Source organism: Acinonyx jubatus, chromosome F2 (assembly GCF_027475565.1).
Source record: "Acinonyx jubatus isolate Ajub_Pintada_27869175 chromosome F2, VMU_Ajub_asm_v1.0, whole genome shotgun sequence".
NCBI lineage: Eukaryota > Metazoa > Chordata > Mammalia > Carnivora > Felidae > Acinonyx > Acinonyx jubatus.
In genome coordinates this window covers 48,265,919-48,290,973 of record NC_069394.1, presented here as the reverse complement: position 1 = coordinate 48,290,973, position 25,055 = coordinate 48,265,919, and the positions used below count along the sequence as shown (strand labels likewise).

The 25,055-nt window shown below is 37.0% G+C and overlaps 1 protein-coding gene and 1 long non-coding RNA gene across 2 annotated transcripts in view; one reads left to right on the top strand and one right to left on the bottom strand.

Annotated features, from left to right (window-relative positions):
• LOC128312786 (uncharacterized) overlaps positions 1-20,852 on the bottom strand; it is a 42,018-nt gene extending 21,166 nt beyond the window's left edge. Inside the window, exons 1-2 of the long non-coding RNA XR_008292522.1 lie at positions 19,236-20,852; positions 6,992-7,095 (exon numbers count right to left, since the gene is read on the bottom strand). This is a non-coding gene — a long non-coding RNA (uncharacterized LOC128312786). The remainder of the gene's footprint in view (positions 1-6,991; positions 7,096-19,235) is intronic.
• Positions 19,811-25,055, top strand: part of CNBD1 (cyclic nucleotide binding domain containing 1) — a 481,111-nt gene continuing 475,866 nt past the window's right edge. Inside the window, exon 1 of the mRNA XM_053208140.1 lies at positions 19,811-19,961. The gene's annotated coding sequence lies outside the window, so the exon portion shown is untranslated. The remainder of the gene's footprint in view (positions 19,962-25,055) is intronic.

Here is a 25,055-nt window from a genome sequence, read left to right as displayed (position 1 = left end):
ATACTTATACTGTTTACAATAGACTTTTAAGCAGACTGTAACAAAGAAGAACACTAAATAATCATAGAAGGAACAATCTCACAAGAAGATACGACAATTTGTAAATATTTATGTACCCAACATAAAATCACCAAATACATAAAATGGTTAATAACAAACATAAATGACACAATCAATAGTAATACAGTAATTGTAGGGGACTTTCACACTGCACTTACATCAATAGATGGGTCATCTAAATAGAGTATCAATAAGGAAAGAATAGCTTTAAATGGACATTGGACCCAATGGATCTAACGGATATATTCAGAACATTCCATTCTAAATCAGCAGAATACACATTCTTTTAACATGCACAGGGTATATTCTCCAGAATAGATCACACAAACATATCTCAAAAACTTCAAAAAAGATTTAAGGCATATCATGCATTATTTCTGACCACAATGCTGCAAAACTAGGTATCAACCACAAGAAAAAAATCTGGAAGGAACACAAATATGTGGAAGTTAAGTAAACATGCTACTAAACAATGATGAGTCAACCAAGAAATCAAAGAGGAAATCAATATATAGAAATGAAAATGAAAATGCAATGGTTCAAAATCTTGGGATGCAGCAAAAGCTATTCTAAGAGAAGTTTATAGTGATACAAGCTTATCTCAAGAAGCAAGAAAAATCTCAAATTCAAAACCTAACCTTACACCTAAAGGAGCTAGAAAAATAATAAACAAAACTTAAAACCATTGGAAGGAAGGAAGGAATAAAGATTAGAGCAGAAGTCAATGCAATAGAACAAAAGACAATGAAACAAATCAATGAAACCAGGGATTGGTTCAACAAATTTGGTTCAACAAAATTGGTTCAACAAAGATCAACAAAATTGCTAAACTTTTAGCCAGACTCATTAAAAAAAGAGAGAGAAAGAAAACTCAACTAAAAAAAATCACAAACGAGAGGAGAAATAAGAACCAACACAAGAGAAATGCAAAGGGTTATGAGAGTTTATTATGAAAAATTATATGTCAACAAATTGAATAACCTGGAAGAAACGGATAAATTCCTAAAAATATAACTTTCCAAAGTTGAATCAGGAAGAAATAGAAAATGTGAACAGACCAATTATCAGCAATGAAATTGAACTGGTAATCAAAGAACTCCCAACAAAGGTCCAGGGCTGGACAGTTTCACAGGTGAATTCTACCAAACATTTAAAAAAGAATTAATACCCATTCTTCTCAAATTATTCCAAAAAAAAGAGGAGGAAAGAAAACTTCCAAATTCATTCTATAAGGTCAGCATTCCCCTGATATCAAAATGATAAAAGATACCACAAAAAAGAGAACTATGGGCCAATATCTCTGATAAATAAGATGCAATAATCATCAACAAAATATTAGCAATCTGAATCCAACAATACATTAAGAAAATTATTCACCAAGATCAGTGGGATTTATTCTCAAGATGCAAGCATGGTTCAATATTTGCAAATCAATCAATGTGATACATCATATCAAGAGAAAAGATAAGAACAACATGATCCTCTCAAGATGCAGAAAAAGCATTTGACAAAGTACAACATCCATTCATGACAAAAACTGCCAACAAGTAGGTTTAGAGGAAACATAGCTCCACATACTAAAAACCATTTGTGAAAAACCCACAACAAACACCAAACTTAATGGTGAAAAACTGAGAGATTTTCCCCTAAGGACAGGAACAACACAAGGATGCCCCTTGTCACCACTTTTATTCAACACAGTACTGGAAGTCCTAACCTCAGCAATCAGATAACAAAAATAAATAAAAGGCATCCAAATTGGTAAGAAAGAAAAATATTGTCTCTATTCATATAACATAGTACCATATACAGAAAACCCCAAAGACTCCAACAAAAAACTACAAGAATTGATAAATGAATTCAGTAAGATCACAGGATATAAAATAAATATACAGAAATCTGTTGCATTTCTATACACTAATAATGAAGTAGCAGAAAGAGAAATTAAGAAAATAATCACATTTATAATTGCACTAAAATAACAAAATACCTAGAATAAACTTAACTGAGGTGAAAGACCTGTATTCTGAAAACTATAAAACTGATGAAAGAAACTGAAGATGACACAAACAAATGCAAAGATATTCCATGCCCATGGATTGGGAAAACAAATATTATTAAAATGTCCATACTACCAAAGCAATCTACACATTTAATGCAATCCCAATTAAAATATCAACAGCATTTTTCACAGAACTAAAAGAAGTAATCCTAAAATTTTGTGTATGGAATCACAAAAGACCCCAAATAGCCAAAGAAATTTTCAAAAATAAGAATGAAACTGGAGGTATCACAATCCTAGATTTCAAAATATACTACAAAGCTAAAGTAATCAAGGCAGTATGGTACTGGCACAAAAACAGACACATAGATCAATGGAACAGAACAGAAAACCCAGAAATAAACTCATTATTACATGGTCACTTAATCTTTGACAAAGGAGGCAAGAATATGTAATGACAAAAGGACAGTCTCTTCAACAAATACTGTATGGAAAACTGGACAGCTACATGGAAAAGAATGAAACTTGACCACTTTCTTACTCCATACACAAAAATACACTCAAACTGCATCAAAGATGTAAATCTGAGGCCTGAAACCATAATAATTTTAGAAGAGAGCCTAGGCAATAATATCTCTGATATCAATCATAGCAACATTTTTCTAATGTATCTCCTGAGGCAAGGGAAACAAAAGCAAAAACAAACTATTGGGACTACATCAAAATAAAAAGCTTCTGTACAGTGAGGGAAACAATCAACAAAACTAAAAGACAACCTACTGCACGAGAAGATATTTGCAAATGACACATCCAAAAAAAGGATTAGTATCCAAAGTACATAAAGAACTTATATAACTCAATACCCCAAACCCAATCATCCATTTAAAAAACGAGATGAAGACATGAACAGAAATGAACAGATTTCTCAAAAGAAGACATACAGATAGCCAACAGACACATGAAAAGATGCTCAACATCAGTCATCAGGGAAATGCAAATTAAAACCCAATGATATATCCCCTAGCACATGTCAGAATGGCTAAAATCAAAGGCACAAGGAACAACAAATGTTGGTGAGGATGTGGAGAAAAAGGAACACTTGTGCACTATTGGTAGGAATGCAAACTGGTTCAGCTGCCATGGAAAATAGTATGGAGGTTTCTCAAAAACTCAAAAATAGAATTACCATATGATCCAGTAATTCTACTACTGGGTATTTACCCAGAGAGTATGAAAATGCTGATTTGAAAAGATATATGCAACCCTATGTTTACTGCAGCATTATTTATAATAACAAAATTATGGAAGCTACCCAAGTGGCCATCAATAGATGAATGGATAAAGAAGATAAGAACACACACACACACACACACACACACACACACACACACAGTGGAATATTACTCAGCCATAAAAAGAATGAGATCTTGCCATTTGCAACACCATGGATGGATCTAAGTGAAATAAATCAGTTATAGAAAGAAAATACCATACTATTTCACTCATGTGCAATTTAAGAAACAAAAGATATGAACAAAGACTAAAAGAGACAAACAAACAAAACTTTTACATGTATAGAACAAACAGATGGTTTCCAGAGTGGAGGTGGATGGGGGATGAGTTAAATCGGTGGAGTAGATTATGAATACACTTACTATGATAAGCACTGAGTAATGTATAAAAATGTTGAGTCACTATACTGTACACCTGAACCTAATATAAATTATGTTAATTATACTGAAATTAAAACGAAAAATAAATAAATAAGAATAAATTCCCTTCAAATGGGTTTTTAAAAATAATTTCTTGACAATTTACCATGCCACATACATAATACTGTTTTTATTTAAAATTTTTTTAAAGTTTTATTTATTTATTTTGAGAGAGAGAGAGAGAGAGAGAGAGGGAGGGGAAACAGAGAGAGAGAGGGGCTATGAGTGGGGGAGGGACAGACAGAGGAAGGCAGAGAGAATCCCAAGTAGGCTCTGTGTTATCAGCACAGAGCCCGACGTGGGATCATGCAAGATTGTGACCTGAGATGAAACCAAGAACTGGATACTTAACCAAAGAAGCCACCCAGGTGCCCCAATATTGTTTTTAAACTTGGGCAAGATAGGCCCCTTTCCTGATCCCTTTCCTACAGGATCCTCCTCTGACCTTTCTGTAGCTCAGCTCTTGCCCAGGAATGTGCCTGGCTGGCACCTGCATCCCACCCCCCCTTGCCCTTTGAGATTCTAGACTAGTTTCCAATCTCCAATATGATTAAGTACAGAAACTGGGAGTAAGTCTTTCAAACTTCTATGTTAATTGAAGGAGTAATTTTGTCTGGTTAATTTCATAATCAAAAACAATGGTATTTTCTTTATGTGTGTTTTTATTTTCTTTTTCTAGGAATTTTTTTTGCCTTATGTATACATAATATCCCAATATTATTCCTTCTTAGTTCTAATTTTTCCAAACAAAATCCCCCCAAACCTCTTCTTTCTTATTTTAATGCACATTGACTTCAACTTCAATTTTTCTCCTTTCCCTACAACATGGATTATCATTGCTCAACCACAACTAGTTGTTTATTTCAGAGCCTACTACAATTCCATTTTGTGCTTCCTAAGGTATGGTGGATAAAAAGGCGTGTATTTTACATGTTCTACATGTTTGGTTATGTTGCTCAAATTGTGATTTCATTTTTAATACTTCCCACTAAAAAAGCTCAGCATTTTTTATCTGGATGATGAGCCTGGAAGATATTTCACTACACTGGACTAATATCTTCCAGACATAATCTACAATTTCTCCCAGATTTCCTTTGGTTTTATATCTGATAGTTTGTATTTCATTATACCATAATACTGTATTAAAAATTGCTAAGCACAAAGATAATCTGATCAGTATATTTTTTTATTGTTATTTGGGAAGTGGAATGTTTCACATAATAGAAATTTACATATCAAAAATCTGAATTTGTAATTTCTTTTCACAAACTAGCAACCTTAGGTCTGAATTATCACGTAGCAAAAATTGGCTGGAACTATCTTCTGCCCTCCTTGGAGAGGGCATAGATTCTCCATGGATAAAGAAGATAACAGTATACATACAATGGAATACTACTCAGCCATAAAAAAGAATGAAATTTTGCCATTTGTAATAACATAGATGAACCTAGAGGGTATTTTACTAAAAAGAATAAGTTAGGGTGACTAAGACAATACATTATGATTTTACTTATATGTGGAATCTAAAAAAACAAAGCAAATGAAAAAAACACAACATAAACAGACTCACAAATACAAAGAACAGGCTGGTAGTTGCCAGTGGGGATTATGTGGGGGGATAAGCATAATAGGTAAAGGGGATTAAGAGGGATGGAATTCCAGTTATAAAATAAATAAGTCATGAGGATGAAAAGTATAAGTATAGCATAAGAAGTATGGTCAATAATATAATAACTTTGTGTGGTGATAGATGGTAACTACATTTATCATGGTGAATGCTTTGTAATATATATAATTGTTGAATTACTATGCTGTACACCTGAAACTAATATAATATTGTATGTCAACTACTACTTAAAAGTAGTAGTATTTTGACTATTCCCTACTCCTTTATCCCACTTGGTAAATGTCTTTCATACATTGTATAATGTCAAGGAATGTGGAAAAATATTCAACTTTTATAGAAATCCTTAGTATTTTTAGGTACCTATATGAAATTAGGGAAATATTAAAAATGTGTAGACTTTTGGTTCCAAAGCCCAGACATACTGATTCAGTAAGTCAGGTATGGGAGTCCAGAATTCTACATTTTAAAAGAGTGGACCAGGTAATTGGGATGCAAAACGATCCCATTTTGAGAAAATCAGGTTGATAAAACCTCAATTGCAAATCAACAATTATGAAGGGAATTCTGAGAGACGGTATACTCTAAGCTTTTGAGGTTCATAGCAGAGAAAGCAATACACTCTTCCTGAAGCATTTCTTCATGCCACAATCATAAATAGATTATTGGAGTGAATAGTCCAAGAGGTGGGCAGTAAATAAGTTCTTAACATTTTCCTTTTTTCAATATATGCTCATTCTTTCAGCTCACTTTAAGAATCATGTTTAGGGGCGCCTGGGTGACTCAGTCGGTTAGGCATCTGACTTCGGCTCAGGTCACGATCTCACAGTTTGTGAGTTCAAGCCCCATGTCAGGCTCTGTGCTGACAGCTCAGAGCCTGGAGTCTGCTTCAGATTCTGTGTATCCTTCTCCCTCTGCCCCTCCCCTGCTTATGCTCTCTCGCTCTCTCTCAAAAATAAATAAACATTAAAAAAATTAAAAAAAAAGAATCATGTTTAGTCTGTTTTAACTATCTTAACTCTGAGAGTTATCATTGCTAAGTATGTCAAATGTCAAACCACTGATAGACTCACAACTTAGGTATGATTCTGCCGCCGGTAAATGAGCAGCTCCCACCATCTTCAGGATAGACTGTCTGGGATATATTTTATGCTTATTTTCTCAGTCTATTTTTTTTTGAAGATTTTATTGTTAAGTAATCTCTATACCCAACATGGGGCTTGAATCCACAATCCTGAGAATAAGAGTCACTTGCTGTACTGAGTCAGCCAGGTGCCCCTTTTCAGTCTCTTTTTAAACTCTGTGGGGGCAAAACTGTTTTCCAAAGTAAGTCCCAATCAACCACTTTGCAATTTCACTCCAGGTCTCCATTTCCAGTGGCTCCCATCTGGCCACGGGTTCTAAGAAATTGTGTTTAGATCAAGTACCTTAAGCCTCATTGAAGAAGGACTAATAAATACTTACATGTGAGCTGATAGTAACTGAGGTCCTATACTTCTGTTGATGGTAGTGGGAGGGACCAATGGAAGAAAAAGGGTTAATTTTCATAAGGACCTGATAGGTGAAGTAAAGAATGAAACATTAAGAACTTACATTTGGAACACTATCCTGGGGTCTCCAACTTCACCTCCATCACTCATTATCAAGGTATCATAGCCAATCTTCAGATCAAATTCTTCAAAAGTTATCTGGATAACCTGGCAATAAACAGAAACAAACATGTCAAGTATATCACATTTATAAATAAAAACAAACAAACAAAAAGCAATGGCAGAAAACAGTAAAAATGCAGAGTGAATGTCAGACTATATATATGTATATATATGTTATTATCTATATACATATAAACTCACACCATAGCAGCAAATCATGTCAGATTATTGCTAAAGTTCAATCATTATTATAACATAATTCCTATTTGCCGTATTGTACCTTCCGTATTGATTTTCCAATGAACAGCCATGCCTTCTATTTTAAAACCCTTTTATTTAAAGCATTGAAGCATAATTAATGCAAATATACTCTGAGAAATCTTTATAAAAGGTACATGTAGGTGGACAGTGGTTTTCCATACATTTGCATCAGGTATATTTTGTTTTACTGTGCTTTACTTCATTATGCTTCACAGAGAGTGTATTTTGAACAAATTGAAGTTTTGTGGCAACCTGGAGTCAAGCAGGACTATCAGTAGCATTTTCTAACAGCATTTGCTTACTTTGTGTGTTACATTCTGGTAATTCTCACAATATTTCAAATTTTTCATTATTATTATATTTGTTATGGTAATCTATGATCAATGATCTCTTGTGTTACTATTGTAATTATTTTCTGGTGCCATGATCTGTGCCCATATAACACAGCAAACATAATTGAAAAATGTTGTATGTGTTCTTATTGCTCCACCAACTGGCTCTTCCCCCATCTCTTGCCCTCACTATTCCATGAGACACAAAAATATTGAAATTATGCCAGTTAATAAACCTATAATACCCTCTAAGTGTTCAAGTGAAAGGAAGAGTCACATGTTACTCACTTGAAATCAAAACCTAGAAATTAAGTTTAGTGAGGCATGTTGAAAAGGCATGTTGAAAGCCAAGATGGGCTGAAAACTAGACTTCTTTGGTCAGTTTGCCAGTTGTGAATGCCAAGGAAAAGTTCTTGGAGGATTTAAAAGTGCTACTCTGGTGAACACATGAATGATGAGAAAGCAAAACAGCTTTAGTGATGATATGGAGAAAGTCTGAGTGGTCTGAAGAGATCAAACCAGCCACAAAATTCCTTTAAGTCAAAGTCTAATCTGGAGCAAGGCCCTCACTCTCTTCAATTCTAAGAAGGCTGAGAGAGAGATGAGGAAGCTGCAGAAGAAAAAATGTGAAGCCAGTAGAGTTGGTTTGTGAGGTTTAAGGATAGAAGTCATCTCCATAATATAAAAGTGCAAGGTTAAGCAGCAAGTGTTGATGTAGAAGCTGTACCAACTTACCAAAATATCTAGCTAAGATAATTATCTGTATGTAGCTACCCCAAACAATAGATTTTCAATGCAGATAAAACAGTCATCTATTAGGAAGAAGGTGCCCCTAGGACTTTTATAGCTAGAGAGGAGAAAGTCAATACCCGGTTTCAAAGGTTCAAAGGATAGGCTGACTCTTGGGGCACCCGGGTGGCTCAGTCAGTTAAGTGTCCAGCTTCAGCTCAGGTCATGGTCTCACAGTTTGTGGGTTCCAGCCCTGCTTTGGGCTCTGTGTGGACAGCCCAGAGCCTAGAGCCTGCTTTGGATTCTGTGTCTCCCTCTCTCTCTGCCCCTCCCTTGCTCACACTATGTCTCTTTCTCTCTCAAAAATAAACATTAAAAAAAATTAAAAAAAAAGATAGGCTGACTCCTATTAAGAGTTAATGCAGTGTGGAAAACTTCAGTGTTGTCTTATTTTAAGCCAACCAACCTTCAGCAACTAGTTCCCTGATCAGTAAGCAGCCATAAATATCCAGGCAAGATCCTCCACCAGGAAAAAGATTATTACTCACTGAAAGCTTAGATGATAGTTAGCATTTTTACCAATAAAGTATTTTTTAATTAAGGAATGTATATTATTGTTTTCATACATAATGCTATCGCTCACTTAATAGTCTACAGTATAAACATAACTTTTATATGCACTGGGAAACAAATTATTCATTTGATTTGCTTTATTGTGATATTTGCTCTATTGGGAACTGAACCCACGATATCTTTGAGGTATGCCTATACAGAACATTCCATTAAAAAGCAAGAAAATATACATTCTTCTCAAGTGTACTTGGGGGGGGGGCAACATGGCAGAGAAGTAGGGGGATCTGAACTTCATGTGTTTCTCAAAGAAGGGTTGAAGTCAAAAGACTGAACTCCAAGAGTCTGGGAAGAAAAGAGACTGAGTCACTACCAGGGATACACGGGGACAACCTGATGGGCCACAGGTGTGTGATTGAGAACTGGGAGAAATAAAACAATGGAGGGGAGGGATCCCCTTCTGTGGAGAGACAAAAGGAAGAGAAAGAGTGGCTGGGAGACAAAGGGAAGAGAAAGAGTGCTGGGAAAGCATAGGACTGTCGGGACAAGAGAAAAACCTCGGACTAGGACAGAAAATCCAATTTCTAACTGTGGGACTTACTCTGGACCAGGGTTGGCTGCCCTGTTCCCACACCTGGGGAGGAGGGGTTGCAGGCCCCAGGCTGCGTGGCTAGGTCAGCAGCCCATTCTGCAGTAAGAGAAAGAGATACCCTCCTTGGAGTGCTGTGGGACAGGACAAAGTCTGCCTGCAACTGCCAGCCTCTCAGTGGCTAGGCCAGGGGCACAGTCCATAGTAGGAGAAAGCGATCCTCTTCCTGGAGTGATGTGGCACAGGACAAAGCTATCCGGGGTCCACATACTGGGTAGCATGGAGCTGTGCTTTCCCAGTACCGGGGCGCATGGAGTGGGAGTTTGAATCCCATCCAAGCACCAGGGCACTGAAATCGGCAGAGCAAGAGAGACTGCCTCCTCTGCACCCGTGGCACAGGACAAAGCTATCCGGGGTCCACATACTGGGTAGCATGGAGCTGTGCTTTCCCAGTACCGGGGCGCATGGAGTGGGAGTTTGAATCCCATCCAAGCACCAGGGCACTGAAATCGGCAGAGCAAGAGAGACTGCCTCCTCTGCACCCATGGCACAGTGAGGACAGCTCGAACACAGTGGTTTGGGACACCGAGTCTGTGGAGGAGAGACTAGGCGGGTGGGGGGGGTCGCCATTGTTCTCCCCACCACCAGATCAGCAGCGCTGCATTGCCTGGATCAATTCTCAGACAGTCCTTGCTATATAGATATATTCTTCTTTCCTTTTCTTCTTATCTCTTCCCTCCTCTAGTCTGGTTACTCTGGTTGTTGGTTTGTTTAAGCAGAAATATTTAATACATTCTCTTGATACATGTTCTATACCTCCTTCTTACCTTTCTCTCTCTCTGGAATAATTAAACTATATAATTTCTCTGTCTGGGCAACTTTATCTTCTTTTCTTTCCCCCGCCTCCTTCTTTATTTTCCTTTCTCTCTCTCCAGATTAAGCTGTTTAGTCTCCCTGTCTGGTCCATGTTTATTTTTTCTTTTTCCCTGTCCCTGTCATTTTTCTCATTGTATGTGCTCTCCATCAGCACCACCTCCATCCTGTTCTTTACTTGTAGCTGGTGTTTCTGGCTTTTTGCTTTTGGTTTGTTTTTTTCTTTTCTTTTCTTTTTTTATTTGTTTGTTTTCATGTTTTTGTTTTCTATTTGTCTGTTTGCTTTCCTTTCCAGGGCTACTCCAAGGAACAAATCAAAACACACCTGGTGGAGGGTCTAAAACATCACTACGAGTAGGGAAATAAAATAACCAAAGTCCCAACAACAGAGAACAAGTAGCACTCTCCAAAAAACATTTCCTGAAGGGCCAGGCCCTGGACAGGGTATGACCCCCTTTTAATATAGCAGTGCTCGCAGTTGTCAAGCATGTAACAAGCTTTTAAAACACACAAGGGACAGAAAACTAGCCAAAATGATGAAACAGAAGAATTCTCCTCAAAAGAAATTCCAGGAGGAAATGAAAGATAAAGAATTGATCAAAACCTATATAAGCAATATAAATGAACAAGAATTTAGAATAATATTCATAAGATTAATCTCTGGGCTTGAAAAAAAGCATAGAAGACAGCAGAGATCAAGGAACTAAAACATAGCCATTATAAATTAAAAAATGCTCTAAGTGAGGTGCAAAATACAATGAAGGCAGCCACAGTGTGGATTGAAGAGGCAGAGGGGAGAACAGGTGAATTAGAAGATAAAATTATGGAAAAAGATGAAGCTGAGAAAAAGAGAAAAAAATCCTGGATCACAAGGGGAGAATTAGAGAACTAAGTGATTCAATCAAATAGAACAATATCTGTATCATAGGAATTCCAGATGAAGAAGAGAGAGAGAGAAAGTGGCTGAAGGTGTACTTGAGCAAATCATAGCCAAGAACTTCTCCGATCTGGGGAAGGAAACAGACACTGAAATCCAAGAGGCACAGAGAACTCCCTTCAGACATAACTTGAATCGATTTTCTTCATGACATATCATAGTGAAACTGGAAAAATACAAGGGGAGAGAGAGAATTCTGAAGGCAGCTAGGGATAAACGGGCCTTAACATACAAAGGTAAACACATAAGGGTAGTAGATCTATGTACTGAAACTTGGCAGGCCAGAAAGGAATGGCAGGAAATCTTCAATGTGATGAACAGGAAAAATATGCAGCCAAGAATCCTGTATCCAGCAAGCCTGTCAATCAGAATAGAAGGAAAGATAAAGGTTTTCTCAAACAAACAAAAACTGAAGGAACTCATCACCACTAAACCAGCCCTACAAGAGACCCTAAGGGGGACTTTGTGAGTGAAATATTGCAAAGACCACAAAGTACCAGATACATCACTACATGCATGAAAACTACAGACATCACAATGACTCTAAACCCATACCTTTCAATAATAACACTAAATGTAAATGGACTAAACGCTCCAATCAAAAGACATAGGGTATGAGAATGGATAAAAAACAAGACTCATCTATTTGCTGTCTACAAGACACCCATTTTAGACCTGAGGATACTTCATATTGAAAGTGAGGGGATGGAGAACTATCTATCATGCTACTGGAAGTAAAAAGAAAGTTGGAGTAGCCATACTTGTATCAGACAAACTAGACTTTAAATTAAAGGCTATAACAAGAGATGAAGAAGGGAATTATATAATAATTACAGGGTCTATCCATCAGGAAGAGCTAACAATTATAAATGTCTACACACCAAATTTGGAGCACCCAAATATATAAGAAAATTAATCACAAACATAAGTAATCTTATTGATAAGAATGTGGTAATTGCAGGGACTTTAATACTCCACTTACAACAATGGATAGATCATCCAGACAGAAAATCAATAAAGAAACAATGAACCTGAATGATACACTGAACCAGATGAACTTGACAGATATATTTATAAGTTTTCATCCTAAAGCAGAAGAATATACTTTCTTCTCAAGTGGACACGGAACATTCTCCAAGATAGATCACATACTGGGTCACAAAACAGCCCTCAGTAAATATAAAAAAATTGAGACAATACCATACACCCTTTCACATCATAATGCTATGAAACTTGAAATCAACCACAGGAAAAAGTTTGGAAAACCTCCAAATGCATGGAGGTTAAAGAACATCCTACTAAAGAATGAATGGGTAAACCGGGCAATTAAAGAAGGAATTAAAAAATACACTGAAACAAATGAAAATGAAAACACAACAATCCAAACCCTTTGGGGTGCAGCAAAGGCAGTCCTAAGAGGAAAATACATTGCAATCCAGGCCTATCTCAAAAAACAAGAAAAATCTCCAATACAAAATCTAACAGCACACCTAAAGGAACTGGAAGCAGAACAGCAAAGAACCACCAAACCCAGCAGAAGAAGAGAAATAATAAAGATCAGAGCAGAAATAAATAATATAGAATCTAAAAAAAACTGTAGAACAGATTAATGAAACTAAGAGTTGGTTTTTTGAAAAAAAACAAAAAAAACAAAAAAACCAAAATTGATGAACCTTTAGCCAGGCTTCTCAAAAAGAAAAGAGAGAGGACTCAAATAGATAAAATCACGAATGAAAATGGGTTTACTACAACCAATCCCTCATAAATATAAGAAATTATCAGGGAATACTATGAAAAATTCTATGCCAACAAACTGGACAACCTGGAAGAAATGGACAAATTCCTAACACCCACACACTACCAAAACTCAACAGGAAGAAATAGAAAATTTGAAAAGAACCTAACTAGTGAAGAAATTGAATCAGTTATCAAAAATCTCCCAACAAATAAGAGTCCTGGACCACGTGGCTTCCCTGGGGAATTCTACCAGATATTTAAAGCAGAGTTAATACCTATCCTTCTCAAGCTGTTCCAAAAAATAGAAATGGAAGGAAAACTTCCAGACTCATTCTACGAGGCCAGAATTTCTTTGATTCCCAAACCAGACAGAGAGCCAACAAAAAAGGAGAACACAGGCCAGTATCCCTGATGAACATGGATACAAAAATTCTTAACAAGATACTAGCAAATTGAGTTCAACAACCTATAAAAAGAATTATTCATCATGATCAAGTGGGATTCATTCCTGGTTCAATATTCACAAATCAATCAACATGATACATCACATTAAAAAAAGAAAGTATAGGGGCACTTGGGTGGCTCAGTTGGTTAGGCATCCAACTTCAGCTCAGGTCATGATCTTGTGGGTCAGGAGTTCAAGCTCTGTGTCAGGCTCTGTGCTGACAGCTCAGAGCCCAGAGCTGCTTCAGATTCTGTGTCTCCCTCTCTCTCTGCCCCTCCCCCACTTTCATTCTGTCTCTCTATCAAAAATAAATAAACATTAAAAAAATGTTTAAAAAAAGAAAGGATAATAACCATAAGATCCTGTCAATAGATGCAGAAAAAGCATTTGACAAAATATAGCATCGTTTCTTAATAAAAACCCTCAAGGAAGTCGGGATAGAAGGAACATACTTAAACATCATAAAAACCATTTATGAAAAGCCCACAGCTAATATCCTGAATGGGGAAAAACTGAGAGCTTTCCCCCTGAGATCAGGAACACAACAGGGACATCCACTCTCACCACCATTGTTTAACATGGTGTTGGAAATCCTAGCATCAGCAATCAGATGACAAAACGAAATAAAAGGCATCCAAATTGGCAAAGAAATCAAACTTTCACTTTTCACAGCTGAAATGATACTTTACATGGAAAACCCGACAGACTCCACCAGAAGTCTGCTAGAACTGATACATGAATTCAGCAAAGTCACGGGGTACAAAATCAATGTGCAGAATTCGGCTGCATTTTTATACACCAATAATGAAGCAACAGAAAGAGAAGTGAAACTGATTCCATTTACAATTGCACCAAGAACCATAAAATACCTAGGAATAAACCTAACCAAAGATGTAAAAGATCTGTATGCTGAAAACTATAGAAATCTTATGAAGGAAATTGAAGAAGACACAAAGAAATAGAAAAAAACATTCCATGCTCATGGATTGGTAGAATACATATTGTTAAAATATCAATACTACCCAAAGAAATCTACACATTCAATGCAATCCTAATCAAAATTGCACTGGCATTCTTCTCAAAGCTAGAACAAACAATCCTAAAATTTATATGGAACCACAAAAGACCCTAAATAGCCAAAGTAATATTGAAGAAGAAAACCAAAGCTGAAGGCATCACAATCCCAGACTTTAGCCTCTACTACAAAGCTGTAATCATCAAGACAGTATGGTATTGGCACAAAAACAGACACACAGACCAATGGAATAGAAGAGAGAACCCAGAACTGGACCCACAAATGTATGGCCAACTAACTTTGACAAAGCAGGAAAGAGCATCCAATGGAAAAAAGACAGTCTGTTTAACAAATGGTGCTGGGAGAACTGGACAGCAACATGCAGAAAAATGAAACTAGACCACTTTCTTATACCACATACAAAAATAAACTCAAAATGGATCAAAGACCAGAATGTGAGACAGGAAACCATCAAAACCCTAGAGGAGAAAGCCAGCAACAACATCTTTGACCTCAGCCACAGAAATTTCTTGCTCGACACATCTCCAAAGGCAAGGGAATTAAAAGCAAAAATGAACTATTGAGATCTAATTAAGATAAAAATCTTCTGCACTGCAAAGGAAATAATCATCAAGTGTACTTGGAACATTCTCCAGGACAGATCATATTTTAGGCAAGTAAATAAGTCTTAAAAATTTTATGAAGTTTAAAATCCTATCAAGCATCTTTTCCAACCACAATGGTTTGAAACTAGAAATCAATTACATAGAAAGAACTGGAAAATTAACAAATATGTTGAGATTAACCAATATGCTACTAAAAAACCAAAAAGTCAAAAATGAAATCAAAAGAGAAATAAAAGGTACTTTGAGACAGACGAAAATTAAAATATAAATGCCAAACCTTATGGGATTCAGCAAAAGTAGTTCTTAGAGGAAAGTTCATCATGACAAATAAACAAGAAACATTTCAAATAAACAACATAACTTCACACTTCAAGGAACTATAAAAAATGAAGCAACAAAGCCAAAGTTAGTAGAACGAAATAGCAAATATCAGAATGGAAATAAGTTAAATACAGACTAAAGAGACAACAGAAAAGATGAGTGAAACTAAGACCTACCTCTTGAAAAGAGAAACAAAATATGTAAATAAACTTTTAGTTAGACTACCCAAGAAAAAAAGAGAGAGGAACCAAATAAATGAAATCAAAAATGAAAGAAGAAATGTTAGAATTGGTATTAGAAATACAAAGAATCAGGTTATTGGGAGTATGTATTGGGAATTAAAGAATACACTTACTATGATGAAAAAAACAAATCGAATAAAAAACTATACAGTGATGTATGTCAATTAAATCTCAATAGAACTGCAAAAACAAACAAAAAGAAATACAAAAAATCATAAGATAATACTATGAATAATTATCTTGCAATAAATTGGACAACCTAGAAGAAATTGATAAATTCCTAGAAACATACAACCTTCCAAGATTGAATCATGAAAAAACAGAAAATATGAACAGACTGATTACTAGGAAGGAGATTGAATCCGTAATTAAAAACATCCCAATAAACAAAAGTTCACAATCAGATGGTTTCACTAATAAATTCTACCAAACATTCAATGGGGAATTAATACCAAACCTTCTCAAACTTTTGCAAAAAACAGAAGAGAATGGAAAATTTCCAAACTTGTTTTATGAGGCCAGCATTACCCTCACACCAAAACCAAAGACACCACAAGGAAAGAAAATTACATGCCAATATCCCTGATGAACATAGCTGTAAAAATTCTCAACTACATACTAGCAAATGAGATTCTACAATACATTAAAAGAATCATACAGCATGATCAAGTGGGATTTATTCCACGTATGTGAGGGAAATTAACATTTGCAAATCAATTAATGTGCTATGACACATTAACAAAATGAAGGATAAGAATTATATGATCATCTCAACGGATTCAGAAAAAGCATTTGACAAAATTCAACATCAATTTCTCATAAAAATTCTCAACAAAGTGAGGACAGAAAAAACACCACAGTATAATAAGGGCAATATATAACAAGCCTGCAGCTAACATTATATTCAACTATGAAAAGTTAAAAGCCTTTTCTCTAAGATAAGGAATAAGACAATAGATGCCCACTCTTGAGCATAATACTATTTGAATATAAAAACTTATATTACTAGTCAGAGCAATTATGTCAGAAAAAGAAATGAAAGGCATACAAGATGTAAAGGAATAAGAAATACTGTCACTATTTTCAGGTGACATATTATATACAGAAAACCATGAATACATCACTAAAAAAAATTGTTAGAACTAATAAATGCATTCATTAAAGTTGCAGGATTCAAAATCAACATACAAAAATTTGTAGTATTTCCAGTGACTAAAAACGAACTATCAGAAAAAGAAATTAAGAAAACAATTCCATTTACAATTATATCAAAACAAATAAAATACTTACAAATAAACTTAACCAAGGTGGTGAAAGACCAGTAAACTGAAAACTATGACACTGATGAAAGAAACTGAAGACACAAATAAATGGAAAGACATTCTGTGCTCATGGTTTGGAAGAATAAATATTGTTAAAATGCCCATACGACCCAAAGCAATCTACATATTCAATTCAATTACTATCAAAATGCCAATGGCATTTTTTCACAGAAATTGAACAAATAATCCTAAAATTTATATGGAACCACAAAAGATCCCAAACAGCCAAACAAATTTTGAGAAAGAAGAACACAACTAGAGATATCACACTCCCTGATTTCAAATTATATTACAAAGCTATAGTAATCAAAACATTATGTTATCAGCTTAAAATAGAAACATAGATAAGTAGAACAGAATAAACAGCCCAGGAACAAACCTATAGATGTATGGTCAACTAGTTTGTGACAAAGGAAGCAAGAATATACAATGGGGAAAGAACAATCTTTTTAATAAATGGTGTTGAGAAAGCTGAACAGTCACATGCAAAAGAATGAAACTAGACCACTATTTTATACCGTACACAAAAATTAACTCAAAACGGGGCACCTGTGGCTCAGTCCATTAAGGGTCCAATCTCGGTCAGACTTCCTACACCCCTCAGTCCATTTTGTCCATTCTTTGACCCCCTCTCCTCATGTAACCATCAGTTTGTTCTTTTTATTTGCAGGTGAATAGACATTTTTCTAAAGAGGATAAACAAATGGCCTACTGGTACATGAAAAGATGCTCAACATCACTAATCACCAGGGAATTTGCATATAAAAACTATAATAGAGATATCACTTCACACCTGTTAGAATGTATATTATCAAAAACAGAAGAAATAACAAATTTTGATCAGGATGTGGAGAAAAGGGAGCCCTTTTAAACTGTAGCTGGGAATGTTAATTGGAGCAGTAACTATTAAACACAGTATGGGATTTCCTCAAAAAGTTAAAAATATGATCCAGCAATTCCACTGAAAGATATATGTACTCCTATGTTCACTCTAACATTATTTACAATAGCCATGGCATGAAAACAACTTAAAATGTCCATCATGGATGAATAAAGAAAATGTGTGTGTGTATATATAAATAAATATATATATATAAAATAAATATATATATAAATAAATATAAAATAAAGAAAAAGTGTGTGTGTGTGTGTGTGTGTGTGTATATATATATATATATACACATACACATGTATATATATATGTAATGGAATATTATTCAGCCATAGAAAAGAAATATTGCCATCTGCAACATGAATGGACTTGAAGGTACTAAATGAAATAACTCAGACAGAAAAAGATAAATACCATATGATCTCACTTTATATGGAATCTAAAAATAAAAATAACCCAAGGTCTTGGACATAAAGAAAAGATTGTGATTGCCTGAGGCAGGGGCATGTGGGTGGCTGAAATGGGTGAAGGTGGTCCAAAGGTACAAATTTCTACTTACAAAATAAGTCAAAGGATGTAATGTATAATATGGTGACTATAGTTTATAGAACTGCATTGCATATTTCAAAATATCTAGGAAAGTGGATCTTGAAAGTTGTTATCCCAAGAAAAAAAAATTTTAACTGAATATGGTGATGGATGTTAACTGGACTTATTGTGGTGATCATTTTGTAATATATGCAAATATTGAGTCATGTTGCACATCTGAAACTAATATGTCATGTCAGTTATACCTCAATAAAAAAAAGTAAAGGCAGCTGCGAATGGAAAAAAAAAAGAATTACAAATAAAGAACTAAAACAAAATTTTTTTACTGATTGGTAAAAAATAAAGTAACTAACATACTGCTTACAAATAAGTTTACCTTAAGTTTCCTGGGGTTTTGGACATGCTTCGGAATGCTCAAGTTAAAGGAATATCTTCCTCAGTAAAGAGGCAGTACAGGTTTGACTCTGGGGACAGGAATGACCTCTGCATTACTCAGAGACTTAAACTTATTTCCTGGAGCCAAGGGGAAGGAAGGTTTTTGCCTTCCCTGAGATCCTTACAAGACCATAGTGGCAGCTCCTGTAACAGCCCTCCTGTCCTTCCATTCAGAATTGTACAGACACCATACTGAAACACACACACTTATTTACTTTACCAAAATTAAATGATTTAAATCTTTCATGAAAAGCACCAAGTAAAAGAGTTGAATGGTAACAAAAACCAAACAACAACAACAACAAAAAACCTGGATTTCGGCTTTGGCAGTTCCTTCTGTTTTGACCCTCTTCCATGGCCTGGTACACAATCCGCTCAGACAGGTCTGTGTTCTTCCCCCCTCTCCAGGTTCTTCTCACGGAGCTCTTCACACCTGGTTTTCAGGAACAAGCAATCCTTCTGTGTTGCTTCCCCCACCGTGTCCAAGCCCTTCGGGGTGTACTTTCGCACATCCATGATGGGCGCCATGGGCAGCAGCAACCCCCCAGGCCTGATCCCAAGCCTGAGGACACACAGGGTGGAGGGCACACAGGAACATGTCTCGTGAAGAAATCAAATTCCACCAGCTTTGCCTCAGGCCGGAGTTGCTGAGGAAGGTGCGACGGCGTGGGTGGTGCGCTCTGCTCGTCTCAGGCACCACCGACTCTGTCTCGGAAGGTTGTGCTTCAGGGGTGGGTCGAACTTGAAGTATAAAAACTGTTTCTTCAAGGCCAACTGCTTCAAGTAAGTCCCAAAAAGCGCTCCAGATTATCCGCCTCAGCCCGGGTGCCTAGAACCTCACCACATTCGCGCAAGCGCTGATCCCCTCTGAGGAGGCGGGGCACCGGCGAGCTTGCGGTTCTCCGCCGGACCGCTTGGGGGAGCCCCCGCGGGGAAGACTCGCGGGACCCAGGATGCCCGCAGCTGCGCTAGCTCCCGCAGCGGTCTGCATCAGGAAGGGTCACCCGCTGAGGCTGAAACCACCTGCTGCTGGGAGGTGAGTCTTCCTCCGCCGCAGGCACAACACTCATTTGCTCTGACACAGGCCCCGAGGCTGACTCTGGGGGCGTCCTTGGGACCTGGGTTCACCGCCACCTTCCGACCCGTTAAAGTGTGGGCCATCGAACTTGTCCCAATCCAGCTTGTAAGACCTCCAGGGAGCGGAAATGGGACCCTCGCCCGCCTCCTCGGGGTTCCTTTCCTGTCTCCAGCCTCGCGTCTCCTTGAGGGAGGGTCTTTTTTCCAGTTTTCTTGGTGGGGGTGACTCTTCGCTGGCGGCAGGGCCAAAGAAGTCGAATCCTAGCCTTATGGACCCACTCCTTGAAGAGGTATCCATTTGGCTATTGGCTTCTTTCTTCTGAGGACGAGGCCCTTCCAAGCCTTCAAAGGGCCGGCGGGGGCGGTGTTTCAGGACCAGAGGCGTCCTCGCTGCATGTCTGCACTAGCTCAGGGAGGGCACTAAGTGGCCGGGGCCTACGAACAGGGACCTGGTGTGAACTTCCAGGAACATCTCTGTCAGGGTCCTTCCTCCATTCTTTCTTGGGGCGCCATCCCAGGAAGGTCTAACAGGATTAAGGAGGTGGATGTAATGCTTTTCTTTCAGGAATATGAGCGAACATTTTCCTGCAAGCCATGCTAAGGGCTGCTAGGCATTCTCCTGGAGATACCACTTTGTTTTGAAGACTCCCTAGAGTCGGGAAGAGCTTATTGAGGGATCCAGGCCAGCCAGGGAGCCCAGGGGGCCCACTGGAACGCTTGTCTTCAGAGGCCAGTCTTACATCCCCTGGATCCCTCCTCAGCATTGACAACTGCTGGTTTCTGGAGAATTCCATCGGCTCTTTTGGTGTGCACTTCTTTGCTGAACTGTTAGTTCTTCTGGTTCCAGGTTTGATGAGTTTTCTAACAATGATGTCCTTCAGAGCAAAAATAAACCTTAGGTTTGCTGCTTAAAATCCTGTGTTTCTGTGCTCCTCCAGAGCTGTCTGAAAAGCCACCTTCCTAGCTTTGGCTATGTTCTTGGGTGGCACATTTTCTTAATGTGACAGATGAAGAACTAGGAGAGCAAGCATTCCAAGAGATCAGGTAGAAGCATCCTGGTCCTTCCTGACAGAGCCTCAGAAAGTGACAGTTCCACTGCACTCTATTGGCCAACAGCAAATCATTTAAGGAGTACAAATTCAAGGAAGGGGGTGTGGTGATTAGACTCCACCTCTTGGTAGGGGGTGTGGCAAAGTCACGTGTTAGAAGAACAGCTATAGAAAGTTTTGAAAATTTTAAGTATAGTCTGTTCACCAGAGGCAACCAACTAGTGAACATGCTTTAAAAATCTTACCAAAGAGACAATGCTGTAGGTACACTATGCTTATTTTCTTTTAATATTTAATCTTGGAAATCTCTCTCATGTTAATTCTAGATCAAATTCATTCTAATGATTTCAGAGCATTCTATCCATGGATCTACTGTTGTTTTAAAAACTACTTTTGGGGGGCGCCTGGGTGGTTCAGTCAGTTAAGCATCCAACTTCGGCTCAGGTAATGATCTCACAGTTTGTGGTCCAATCCCGGCATCAGGCTCTGTGCTGACAGCTCAGAGCCTGGAGCCTGCTTCAGATTCTGTGTCTCCCCCTCTCTTTCTGTCCCTTCCCTGCTCATCCTCTGTCTCTCTCTGTCTCAAAAATAAATAAAAACATTAAAAAAACCCTACTTTTGGGGCCCCTGAGTGGCCAAGTTGGTTAAGCATCTGAATCCTGGTTTTAGTTCAGTTCATGATCTCACAGTTTGTGAGTTCCAACCCCCCCCCCCCCCCCATCAGGCTCTGGGCTGACAGCATGAAGCCTGCTTGGGATTCTCTATCCCCATCTCTGCGCCTCCCCCACCCATGTGCACACATGCATGCATGTGCATGCTCTCTCTCTCTCAAATAAATAAACTTAAAAAAAACCATGATTCTCTATCATATATATATATATATATACACATATATATCATATCATATATATGTATATACAAGGACTACTTTCATACTTTCAGAAATCTGGGTTTGTTTGTTTGTTTGTTTGTTTGTGGGTTTTTTTGGCTAATGAAAAGCAATGTTGTGATGAATAGCCTTTTAGATATTTTCATGAAAGTTTGCAAGATTATCCTTTGGGTAAAATCTTTGAAATGGAATTGGTGAGTCAAAGCACATATGCTTTGTTTGTGATAGATATTGCCAAATTTCCTCTCCAAAGGCCATACTAATTTACCTTCTTATCAAAAGTGAATAAAAGTGCCTCGTTTCCCACATCTTCATCTGTACTTGGTATCATACAACTTTTTAACATATTTACTAATCTGACAGATGAAAAATAGTATCTCATTGTTATTTTGATTTTCCTTTCTTTATACATCAGTGAGACTGAGCATTTTCCCTTGAGCTTATTGGCTTTTTAAATTTTCATTTTAGGGGCGCCTGGGTGGCTCAGTCGGTTAAGCGTCCAACTTCAGCTCAAGTCATGAGCTCACGGTTTGTGAGTTTGAGCCCTGTATCAGATTCTGTGCTGATAGCTCAGAGCCTGGAGGCTGCTTTGGATTCTGTGTCTCCCTCTCTCTCTGCCCCTCCCCTGCTCATGCTCTGTCTCTCTCTGTCTCTCAAAAATAAATAACTATTAAAAATGTTTTTAAATAAAATTTCATTTTACTTGGGAGTACAAGAGGCCTATTATCTGTTTATGTTATTTTTTATTATTATTAATATGAGCTTTTGAATATTAAAAATTAGTGTTTTTTCTGTCATATATATTGCATGCTTTCATCCATTTTGTCATTTGCTTAAGGTATTTACTTCCCATGATTTTTAAAGATTTTTCTGTAATTTAAATGATTTATACATTATAATGTATGGCTTATAGCTTAGCCTTAGAAAATTCTTCTTATTAAAATTGTAAATACACACTCATATTTCTTTGTAGATCATTTGTGACCTCAGCTTTTTTTTTTATGTTTAAGTCTTTGAAACATCTAGAATTTGTTTACAAGTACTAATTTATTGCTGAAGAAAACATTACCCAAAGAGGATAACTGACTTCCTTCAGTACACAGCTAGTGAGTATCAGAGCAAAAACAACAACCACAACTTTTTAATATCTACAATCTGACATTTTTGCTGAGGATTACAAGATACGGAATCCATTCTGGCTAGTTTAAATTGGAAAGGAACTTTTTAATGGAGTTTATGTAGTTTAAGAACCTCTGAGAGGGTCACAGAGAAGCCAAGATGTTCTGGCATCACAATTGCACAACCATACCTGAAAGCTTCTGTAACGAAGGCACTGTTGGTACTGCTGCTCACTGCAGGTGATTATTGGGACTGGACACTAGCTCTATTACTGATGCTATGATACAATCTGCCACTAGAGACAATCAGCTAGTGAACATTACACAGGTTTAAAAGACTTACCAAATACTTTTGCCACTTAACTTGCCAGAAGATCAATTCCTCAGAGGGAAGCCTCTGTTTTACATCGCTAAATTACAAAACCAACTCCATATGGTACATTTGATTGGCGAAATTTAGGCCACATGGTTATGCCTTTGGTGTAAGGGATCCTGGGAATGCAGATAATTGGACTTAAAATAAGTTGGCGGGTCCATTTCAGCCTCCATCCATTCTTTTCTGATTTGTTACAGAGTTTTATGTTGTTTCTTGAGAACAGAGATATATCTGTTAAATACATAGTACCTGAGAAAAGTAGAGTTTTCTAGTACTACTGACATCAGAAAGTCTTCTCATGCCTTTTTATCAGGAGACAAAATGGAACTTGAATACAGCAGTCCCCCTTTATCTGTGGTTTCTTTTTCCATAGACTCAGTTACCAGCAGTCAATTGTAGACATATGGCCAGAAGGTCAGTAGTAGCCTCGTGCTATGTCACAATGCATACGTTATTCACCTCGCAACACCTACTAGGTGCCTTGAACCATATCTCCCATAAATAAAGGGTGACTACTGTTTATCTGTTGGTTTTGCCTGCAGATGAGGTAACTATACTTATAGTAGAGAATTTTCAAGCCAAATAACTCATCTGAAGTTGTGTTTTCAGAATTCAGCATAGAGTTAATTCACATATGATTTAGTTATTTTTACTCAAAACTAAATATTTGAAAACTTAGATTCAATTTAATACACCCTTATTGAACATCTATTATGACAAGGCCCCGTGCTGCTCTCTACATTCACTGAAGTTGGGAGAATTCTTTAAATCCTATAATAATATTTTCAAGTTATATAGCTTAGTATTCAGGAAGAGGAAGAGAAAATACAATTGTTCATATTAAAAGCATCTAATTTTGGCAACTTTTTAATTATCTTTTGAAACAACGTATATTTATTGCTGCCACAAAATAATTGAACATAGTCATAAAGAAAGAAATTATATAAAATTAAATAGAAATGATTAATCTCTTAAAGCATCCCAGTTGTATATTGAATTATAAGTAAAAAAAATGTATTGACAATACACTTGTCAGCTTTAGACTATATTTTTCTTTGTAGCACTACTAAACATCAAATTTGGGGGAAATTTTGAGTCACTAAGTCACAATTTAGACATTCAGTTAGCACATATAAGATTTTTACCCTTATATTCATTACTTTGACTACTTTTATTTATTACTTTCATTACTTTTCTGTAAGCATGAGCCATTATTAAAGACCATCGCACCTAGGTACATGAAGACAGAAATAGTCTGTGATAGAAACGCAATAAGAAACTCTAATCACCCTGGGGCGGCTCAGTCAGTTGAGCATCCAACTCTAGATTTTGGCTCAGGTCATGGTCTCGTGGTTCGTGAGTTCTAGTCTCATGTCAGGCTCTGCACTGGCAGTGTGGAGCCTGCCCCTACCCAGCTGTCTCTGTCTCTCTCAAGTAAACAAAACTTAAAAAAAAAAAAAAAAAAGAAAGAAACTCTAATCACCCTTTGACTTTTTTTTTTCAAATTTTCATGGAGAATCTATTTTGAAATTGAACATCTTTTGATTAAAAAATCATTATCATCAACTCTATTATCATCTCTAATGTAAAGGTATTTTTAAGCAGGTGAAATAAAACAAAA